The following is an 8,021-nucleotide window of genomic DNA, read 5'->3' on the forward strand; positions in this document are numbered from 1 at the left end:
TAACGTGCACCAGACATCACAGGGATTTTATCCTGCTCGTAGCTTAGCACACATTCCGGGTAAAACTAGAGTGAGCGCAGGTGTGAACAGAGTCAGTAATGTTCCAGAGTATCTTTTGTACATCGTGCATGCTGTGAGAACAGGTCTGACACTGAAAATCTCCTGCTGTGCGCTAAATTTGTGAAAGGACAGCTGCAGAAAATGTCCAAACATTATTCTCTGGATTTTTCCAGAGTTCACATGTGAAAACAGCTTTAGTTTAACTCTAGTTTGGTTTAGTTCAGTGTGGACAGAAAACCTTACTTTTTCAGTAAATTTTAATTCAGTTCTGTTCAGAACAGAGGCGTTGTTTGATTCAGTTCGGTTTATTTCTATTCAGCTCAAGCCAGGTTGATTCAGTTATGATTTTTAAAAAAATATTTCAAGTGCATTCAATTCGGTTAATTTGAATTCATTTCAGGACAACCAGTTCAGGAGTCAGTTCAGTTGAGTTCAAGTCAGTAAGAGTTTGCACAGTTCATTTAGATTCCTCTCAGTTCATTCGGTTTGTTTCAGGTCACCACAGCTCAGTTCAATTCAGTTCCAGTCCCTTTGATTCAATTCAGTTCCAGTTCGACTAATTCATATGGAGTTCTGTTCAATTAATTTCAGTTCAGATGAATATTTTAACTGTGGTTTGCTTATATTGAGTAAATCTGATTCTGTGCTTATTGTGGAGAATGCTATATTCTTTATGCAAATCAAATCATCTCAAGAATGAAGTTGCGCTGCAGGTTGACGTAAGAAATCCCACAGAGGCATTTAGAGTGAAGATAAAAATCGTCAGTACAGAGGTGTGTTCCATTCTGAGTGTGTACAGATGTGCGGTCCCCGGTGTGTCCTGTAATACGACCTTTCTCTAAATGTCCAGTGGGAACTGTTGAAACCGGGGTTTGTTTCTGTGAATATTTTTATTGTAACAATGAGTCAGTGAAAACAACCCTCTTCCCTCACACAGTGTGTTTCCCCACGAAGCGCTGCTCAGACATTGTGTGTGTGTGTGTGATGCTTGTGTTATTGTGGCCATCTCGGTGAGAGAACTGATGGCATAGAGATTCTGCATACAGAGGGGGCGGCATGCACACACACACACACACGTAGAGAGAGAGAGAGAGAGAGAGAGAGAGAGAGAGAGAGAGAGAGAGAGAGAGAGAGTGAGAGAGAGAGAGAAATAGGGGAGGGGACATAGTCATGCAGGCACAGTACACACATACACACACACACTCCTCTTCCAGGATATTTGCACTCCCACGCACAGTGATTCAGCTGACACTAAGCCTCTCTGCGCGCACACACACACACTTACGCACTCACACACACTCACACACAGGGTCCCAAAGTCGGAGACCACTAGTGCAAATGCTTCTACTTTGCATTGTTTTCTAATTCGACCCAAAAAGCCATGGTGCTCTGGGGTGCAGAAATTGAAAGTAGCATTAGAATGTACAGGACCAAGAGAAGTCATGGTAAACATAGTAAAAGGTTTTTCAAATCTTTTCAAACAAGCTGTTCAGCGGAAATTAAAATATCTGAAATGTTTACAATAATTTCTTAAACGTACTTCTGTTTGGAGGGTGTTCCTTCTGATGAAGTTCTTCAGGCCCTCTAGTGGCCATTCAAACAGCAGGATGGAAATCGGCTCAGACGGGTATTTGTATATATATACATAGTTTCTCCTTTGTGTGAAATATTTGACTGCGTTGAGCTGTTAGTGAGCAATGAGGGATAAAAATAGGAGTGAAAAACCCATGTTAAACTCCTCTCTACAGAGGATACTGCACAAGTTTAAATATACTGAAGCTTTCTAGAAAAGCAAAAAGTAATGTTGACATGTTCAATAAGCCATGAGGCAAAAAAAAAAAGTGTTCAACTGATCACGGAACTGCTCTCAAAAACAGAAGGAAACTGTATTTTAAAGCTATTGCAATAAGGGATCAGCTTTGCTGAGTGGCTCAATTCCACATTAGAGCCACCTGAGAATGTATTTCAGTGGAAGGAACAAGAACATTTACAAAGAGCAAGCTGTGGAGGACCGAGACACCTGGGCTACTTTGCTCACGCTGCTGACACTGCAACCTTGAATGAACAAAGTTGGGAATTTAATTAAATAACTGTAATGCTATTGTTTGTTTCCACTGCATTTATTACATCATATACACTGATCAACCTGATAACAATAAAGCTACATAACCGTTTCTACACTTACTATTCATTCCAGATGCACTTTGTAGTTCTACAATAACAGAGTGTAGTCCAACTGTTGCTCTGCATACTTTGTTAGCAACATTTCTCCCTGTCTGTCAATGGTCAGGACTCACACAGGACCAGCACAGAGCAGATGTTATTTAAATGTTGGCTATTTCTCAGTGCTGCAATGACACTGATGTGTTGGTAATGTGCTTGTGTGTCCTGTGTTGGTATGAACGGACAAGACACAGCATTACACATACCTTTCAGATACACTTACCTTGTTTTTCCTACTTGTAGATGTTAAGTCAGAGACAGCTGCCGCTGTTGGTCGCTCTCTAGTCTTTCATCCGTGGACACAGGATGCCACTCTCTGGATGGTGTTGGCTGGATGTTTTGTGGACTCTTCTCAGTCCAGCTGTGACACAGGGGTTTAGGCATTACTGCTGTGTCTGATCCACTCATACATATTTGGGCTAATAAAGTATGCAGTTCAGTAGATGGATTATTGTCTGTAATCGTAGAATGACAAAGTGCCCAAGTGTCGTCAGGAGAGCTGATAAAATGGAGTGTAAAAGCAGGGTTTATATGCTGTGCCTGATTGGTGCACATATTCATTTGGGAACATATTGTTTCAGCTGCATTTTTGTTGCTTTTTCATTTTTTTCACATAATTTGAAGCTCGCGCACACCCATGTGAACACACCCACACAGTGGCCACAGGATTTTGTTACATTATTAAAGTGGACAGATTTGACCCATTCCCACGAGGACACCAGATTTGTGCCACAGATTCAAAACAGAAAGCCCTATATGACTGTGCTCCACTGTAAACTATAATGTGATTATACAGTCACTACACTATGTCACTGGGGTGGTACTCTTTCAAGGAGATGTCTGCAGAGGCTCTAGTGTTAGACAACATTATATTGACTTTGTACAGACTGTATTGATTCATACATATTATATATTTATATCAGAGGCGATTGCTCTAAGACTGCAAGGGAAACTCAGCTTCCCCTAAAATGTCAAAGATAAGTGATCAAATATATTCTGTTGTGTGTACATGTCATTGAATAAATATGCACTACAACGCGCTCAACTTTTGTTCAGAATCAGCTTCTTATCACTGGTAAAGACGCGGCTTTCCTCTCAATCATTCCCGCAGCTTCACAGTGCTTTAAACACAGAGTTCAATAGCGAAGTGCAGTGAAACGAGACGAGTCATTGGATAAATGCTGGGCTTTGTCCCGCCCATCGGACGCTCAGTGTCTCTGGGGGTCTATGGGGCAGTGGGCTGGCCTCAGCTGGTCCGGACGCTCAGCTTCTGCATGATGATTGGATGATCTGTCTGAGGCTGAACCCCTTTTTGATTGACAGCGAAATGAGCGAATCAGCGATCCTTTGGTGTAAAGATCCGTGGGAGCATTACATTTTCATTCTGTTCTGAGTTGAACCAGAGACTTTCTTAATCCTCTTAGTGCCATTTTCTTTGTTAAAAACGACTAGCGACAAATCGAGCTTCTATTTCTGGTGGGTTTTTTGTAGCTGCTTGTGTTTGGAGACTGACTTCTATCACTCTTTCTGACTTCTATCGCAGTTTCTGTCCAGCGGGTGCTCCTGAGCCCCTCCACCGTCACAAAGCACTCACAGGTGGACACACTTCACATGGGCCAAGGCCGTTTAAGCAGCCTAGCTCTGCTGGCCATTGAGAGGACACTAGTCAAGTCCCTGGAAGAGACGCCTTGTTGGTACGACAGGGTCACAGATCATTTTCTTGAAAAGGAACGGAGGGTAGAATTTACGTATAAATAAACCGACACATTTTATGATGTAGGCCGAAATTGAGCTTCCCCTCCTTGAAAGACCAGCATCCGCCACTGATTTACATACACCGATCAACCATAACATTATGACCACCTCCGTGTTTGTACCATTCTCTCAGCTCCACTCAGAATCAGAATCAGAATCTCTTTATTTCGCCAGGTATGTTAAACATACTAGGAATTTGTCTTGGTGACAGCAACACATGTATGACATGTAACACAGACCACTTTCACCACACAGGAGCACTTTGTAGTATTACAACTTCAGACTGGTGTCCATCTGTAGCTCTGTATACATTTTTTGCCCTTTTTACCTTGTTCTTCATTGGTCAGGACCCCCTGAGGACCACCATAGGGAAGGTATGATTCGGGTGGTGGATCATTCTCCGCTGCAGTGACACTGACGTGGTGGTGGTGTGTTATTCTGTGTTGTGGTGATATGATTGGATCAGACACAGCAGTGCTGTTGGAGTTTTTAAACACCTTTGTGTCTCTAGTCCACCGACCAAAAATATCCAGCTGACAGCATCCTGTGTCACTGATGAAGAGCAAGACCAACACAAACTGTGCAGCATGAGATGAGCTACTGGTTTTTTTTTTTCAGTTTGTAAAACTTTTAATAAAATGTATTTAAAAATGTATTAATAAATATATGGTACGCAGTATTCAGAGTTTAGCTAAGTGACAAAAATAAAGCCTTTTCACTCTCACTCATATTTCTCAGAGAAAAAGAGCAGGGAGAGAGAGAGAGAGAGAGAGAGAGAGAGAGAGAGAGAGAGAGAGAGAGAGAGAGAGAGAGAGAGAGAGAGAGGGGTTGGGAAGGAGTTGTACAGTAAAAAAATCTCAGAATCTTCCTCAGTATCAGATGCTATTTTTAGGAAGTAGGCCAGCAACAGCTAGCAGCCCAGCACCGGCGCCATGCATGCGCTCTTTGTTTCTCACATCCCTCTGAAACACAGAGGAACTGAAGAGATTCAGCCCATGATACAGCTTTCAGGAGCCCAAAGTAAATGGATGATGCCAGGAGAGAGAGAGAGAGAGAGAGAGAGAGAGAGAGAGAGACAAAACAAACGTACCACATTCATATTTTGGCGCCCGACTGGTGGAAGATGGTAAATCCATATGCAGCGAGGCTTCAGGAGGGGGGTTATGAAATCTTTCAGCACAAGCTCAGCAAGAATAACCGAAATATTGCTCTCGTCTCCTGAACTGAAGTTTGTCCTCAAATTCTAGCCATTCTTTCACCGAGAGCTCTCAGAGATTTCTCATTCTTTCAGCTTTGGTGTTGAACCTCAAGTGTCATTGCTGTCACTGATCTGCTGCTTTGATATGTATGAAATAATGAAAAACCTCTTTAAACAGCACCCAGAGGATATCCTCACAGACACGACCCGTCACAGGCAGTGACCTGACGTGGGGCTGGATCCCCCGATCCCAGAACACTGGGCAATGTGACAGCCACATTATCTTGGATTGTGAGAGGAAAATGGAGCTTCATGAGCAAACCCACACAGACACTTCTCACCAGTGACCTGAGATAAGTCCTGGATCCAGATCCCTGAGACCCTGGAAGTGTGTGGAAGCAATGCTAACTGTAGCATAGTGTGGCCCCGACAAATATAAATACAACAAAAAGATTCCGTCAGCTATTTTAAGGTGCAAACACTACTGACACAAATGATCAGTTGTGCGTGAACACACACTGCTTGAAATGAATTGGTAGGTTCAGGAGCAGCTGCACATGAGTCTAATATTACATCACGCAATGCCAATAACTTTGAGAGGGGTTAATGTTGTGTTTTCAATTAGGATTGATAGACTTTACACTCTTAAAAATAAAGGTGCTATAAAATGCTTTGAGCGATGCTTTAGAAGAACCACTTTTGGTTCCATAAAGATCCATTTTTGTTTAAGAAATGCATGTGCGAAACACCTTTTAAAGGTTTAAAAATCCATCACTTTGTCTTAAGATTCTTTACCCATTTAAACATATCAGAAGAAATGGTTCTTTATGGAACCAAAAGTGGTTCTTCTATGGCATTGCTCAGAGAACCTTTTGTAGCTGACCATACAAGGGTTTTATACGGCTTCGTACCATTAGATTCTCAGAGAAATATACTGTACATGAAGTTTAAAATCTTCTTGGAAGAGCAGAATCCGTAACTGTAGCAAAGAGGAGCAGAATTCCAGTTGTTGTGCTACATTTTATAGAAAATGTTGGAAGAGCAGGTGTCCACATTTTCTCCAAAAGCCTGAGATTTGTCTGTAGTGTATTGGGCAATGTTTTGAACTTTGTGGCTATCCGTAGTGCGGTTTAGAGACAGTGAAAAATGATGGGTAATGTAGTCTGGGGTCGCTGGACGGAACTGGTTAAAGGAGAGCTGGTGTACATTTTGTTTCCTACCGCAGTAAACAGATTATTAGTTCTTCCGTCGCTGTGTGAGTTCATTTTTGTTGTGGATATAACATTGTCCAGAGTACTAATCTGGTCTGATAAGTAAACATAAACTGACACATGGCCTAACTTGGTGAATTTAAAGCAGTCGTTCAGGAGAATTATCATCTTGAGTCATTTTGTGAAAACCCTACTAAGTCATTATAACCCCGTTTCCAATAGAGTTGAGATACAGATCAAAATGTAAATAAAAACAAAATGCAATGATGTGCAAATCATTTAAACGCTATATTTAATTGAAAACAGTACAAACAACACTGAGAAAGAAACTGAGAATTGTAGCGTTAACCACTCTTCTTTTAACAACACTCAGACCAGTCGCTGTAGTTTTGAAAGTTAAATGTTTAGTTAAATGTTTTCCCATTCTTGCTAGTTATAGGATTTTCGCTGCTCAACAGCTCAGGGTCTCTGTACAGTGAAAACTGTTTTCAGAGGATGACAGGTCTGGACTAGTTTAGCTCCTGGACTCTTTTACTAAGGAAACATGCTCTTGTCCCAGAGGAAAGGAGTACACTGAAGTATACTTAATTTAATCATACTAAATATACTTCCATGCACTCATGATTAATGTACTAAAACTGTGCTATTTTCAGTGTACTAACTATGTACTTAGTATGATAAATATACAGGGGGGGGGGCATTTATATGGATACACCTTAATAAAATGGAAATAGTTGGTGATATTAACTTCCTGTTTGTGGCACATTAGTATATGGGAGGGGGGAAACTTTTCAAGATGGGTGGTGACCATGGCGGCCATTTTGAAGTCGGCCATTTTGGATCCAATTTTTGCTTTTTCAATGGGAAGAGGGTCATGAGGGTCACACATCAAACTCATTGGGAATTTCACAAGAAAAACCAATGGTTTTTACATAACTTTATTATTTCATGAGTTATTTATAAGTTTCTCTTTGTTTACAGCCATTGACATGGCCCACCCGGTATATTTTTATTGCTATTAAAATACACTTAATTAGAACCCCCACTGTACCAATTGTAATATTTTGAGACACAGTTAAACAATTTTATTCCACCTTTCCAATAACTGTTTAAATTACTAATAATACTAATAAATCAATCCAAAAATTCAGATAATACCTAGCATATATGCTATATATATATATATATATATATATATATATATATACTGTATATCATAAATAGGCTTAAATAAAGTTTACTTCTGTGTGTATTTTCTACCTTTGTATGAGTTTGTGTGACTGCAAATAACAACAAATATATTTAAGTGTAATTTAATGCACCTGTGCCAACACAGACAAGGGTTTTTTTTAGTAAAGAAAACAGTTCTATATAGAACCCTGAACCCTTATCATGATTTAAGGGGTTCTTTGCATTGTGAAATGGTTCTTCAGATTGATGGAAATTGTGCTGTAGATGGTTCTATAAAAGAAATTGTTCTATTTAGCACCAAAACAGTTCTTTTATTGTTACCAACAGAAGACGGGTACCTATAGAAGAACCCTTTTTTGGTGCCATAACACTTTACTAATAAG

Source organism: Hoplias malabaricus, chromosome 12 (assembly GCF_029633855.1).
Source record: "Hoplias malabaricus isolate fHopMal1 chromosome 12, fHopMal1.hap1, whole genome shotgun sequence".
NCBI classification, from domain to species: domain Eukaryota; kingdom Metazoa; phylum Chordata; class Actinopteri; order Characiformes; family Erythrinidae; genus Hoplias; species Hoplias malabaricus.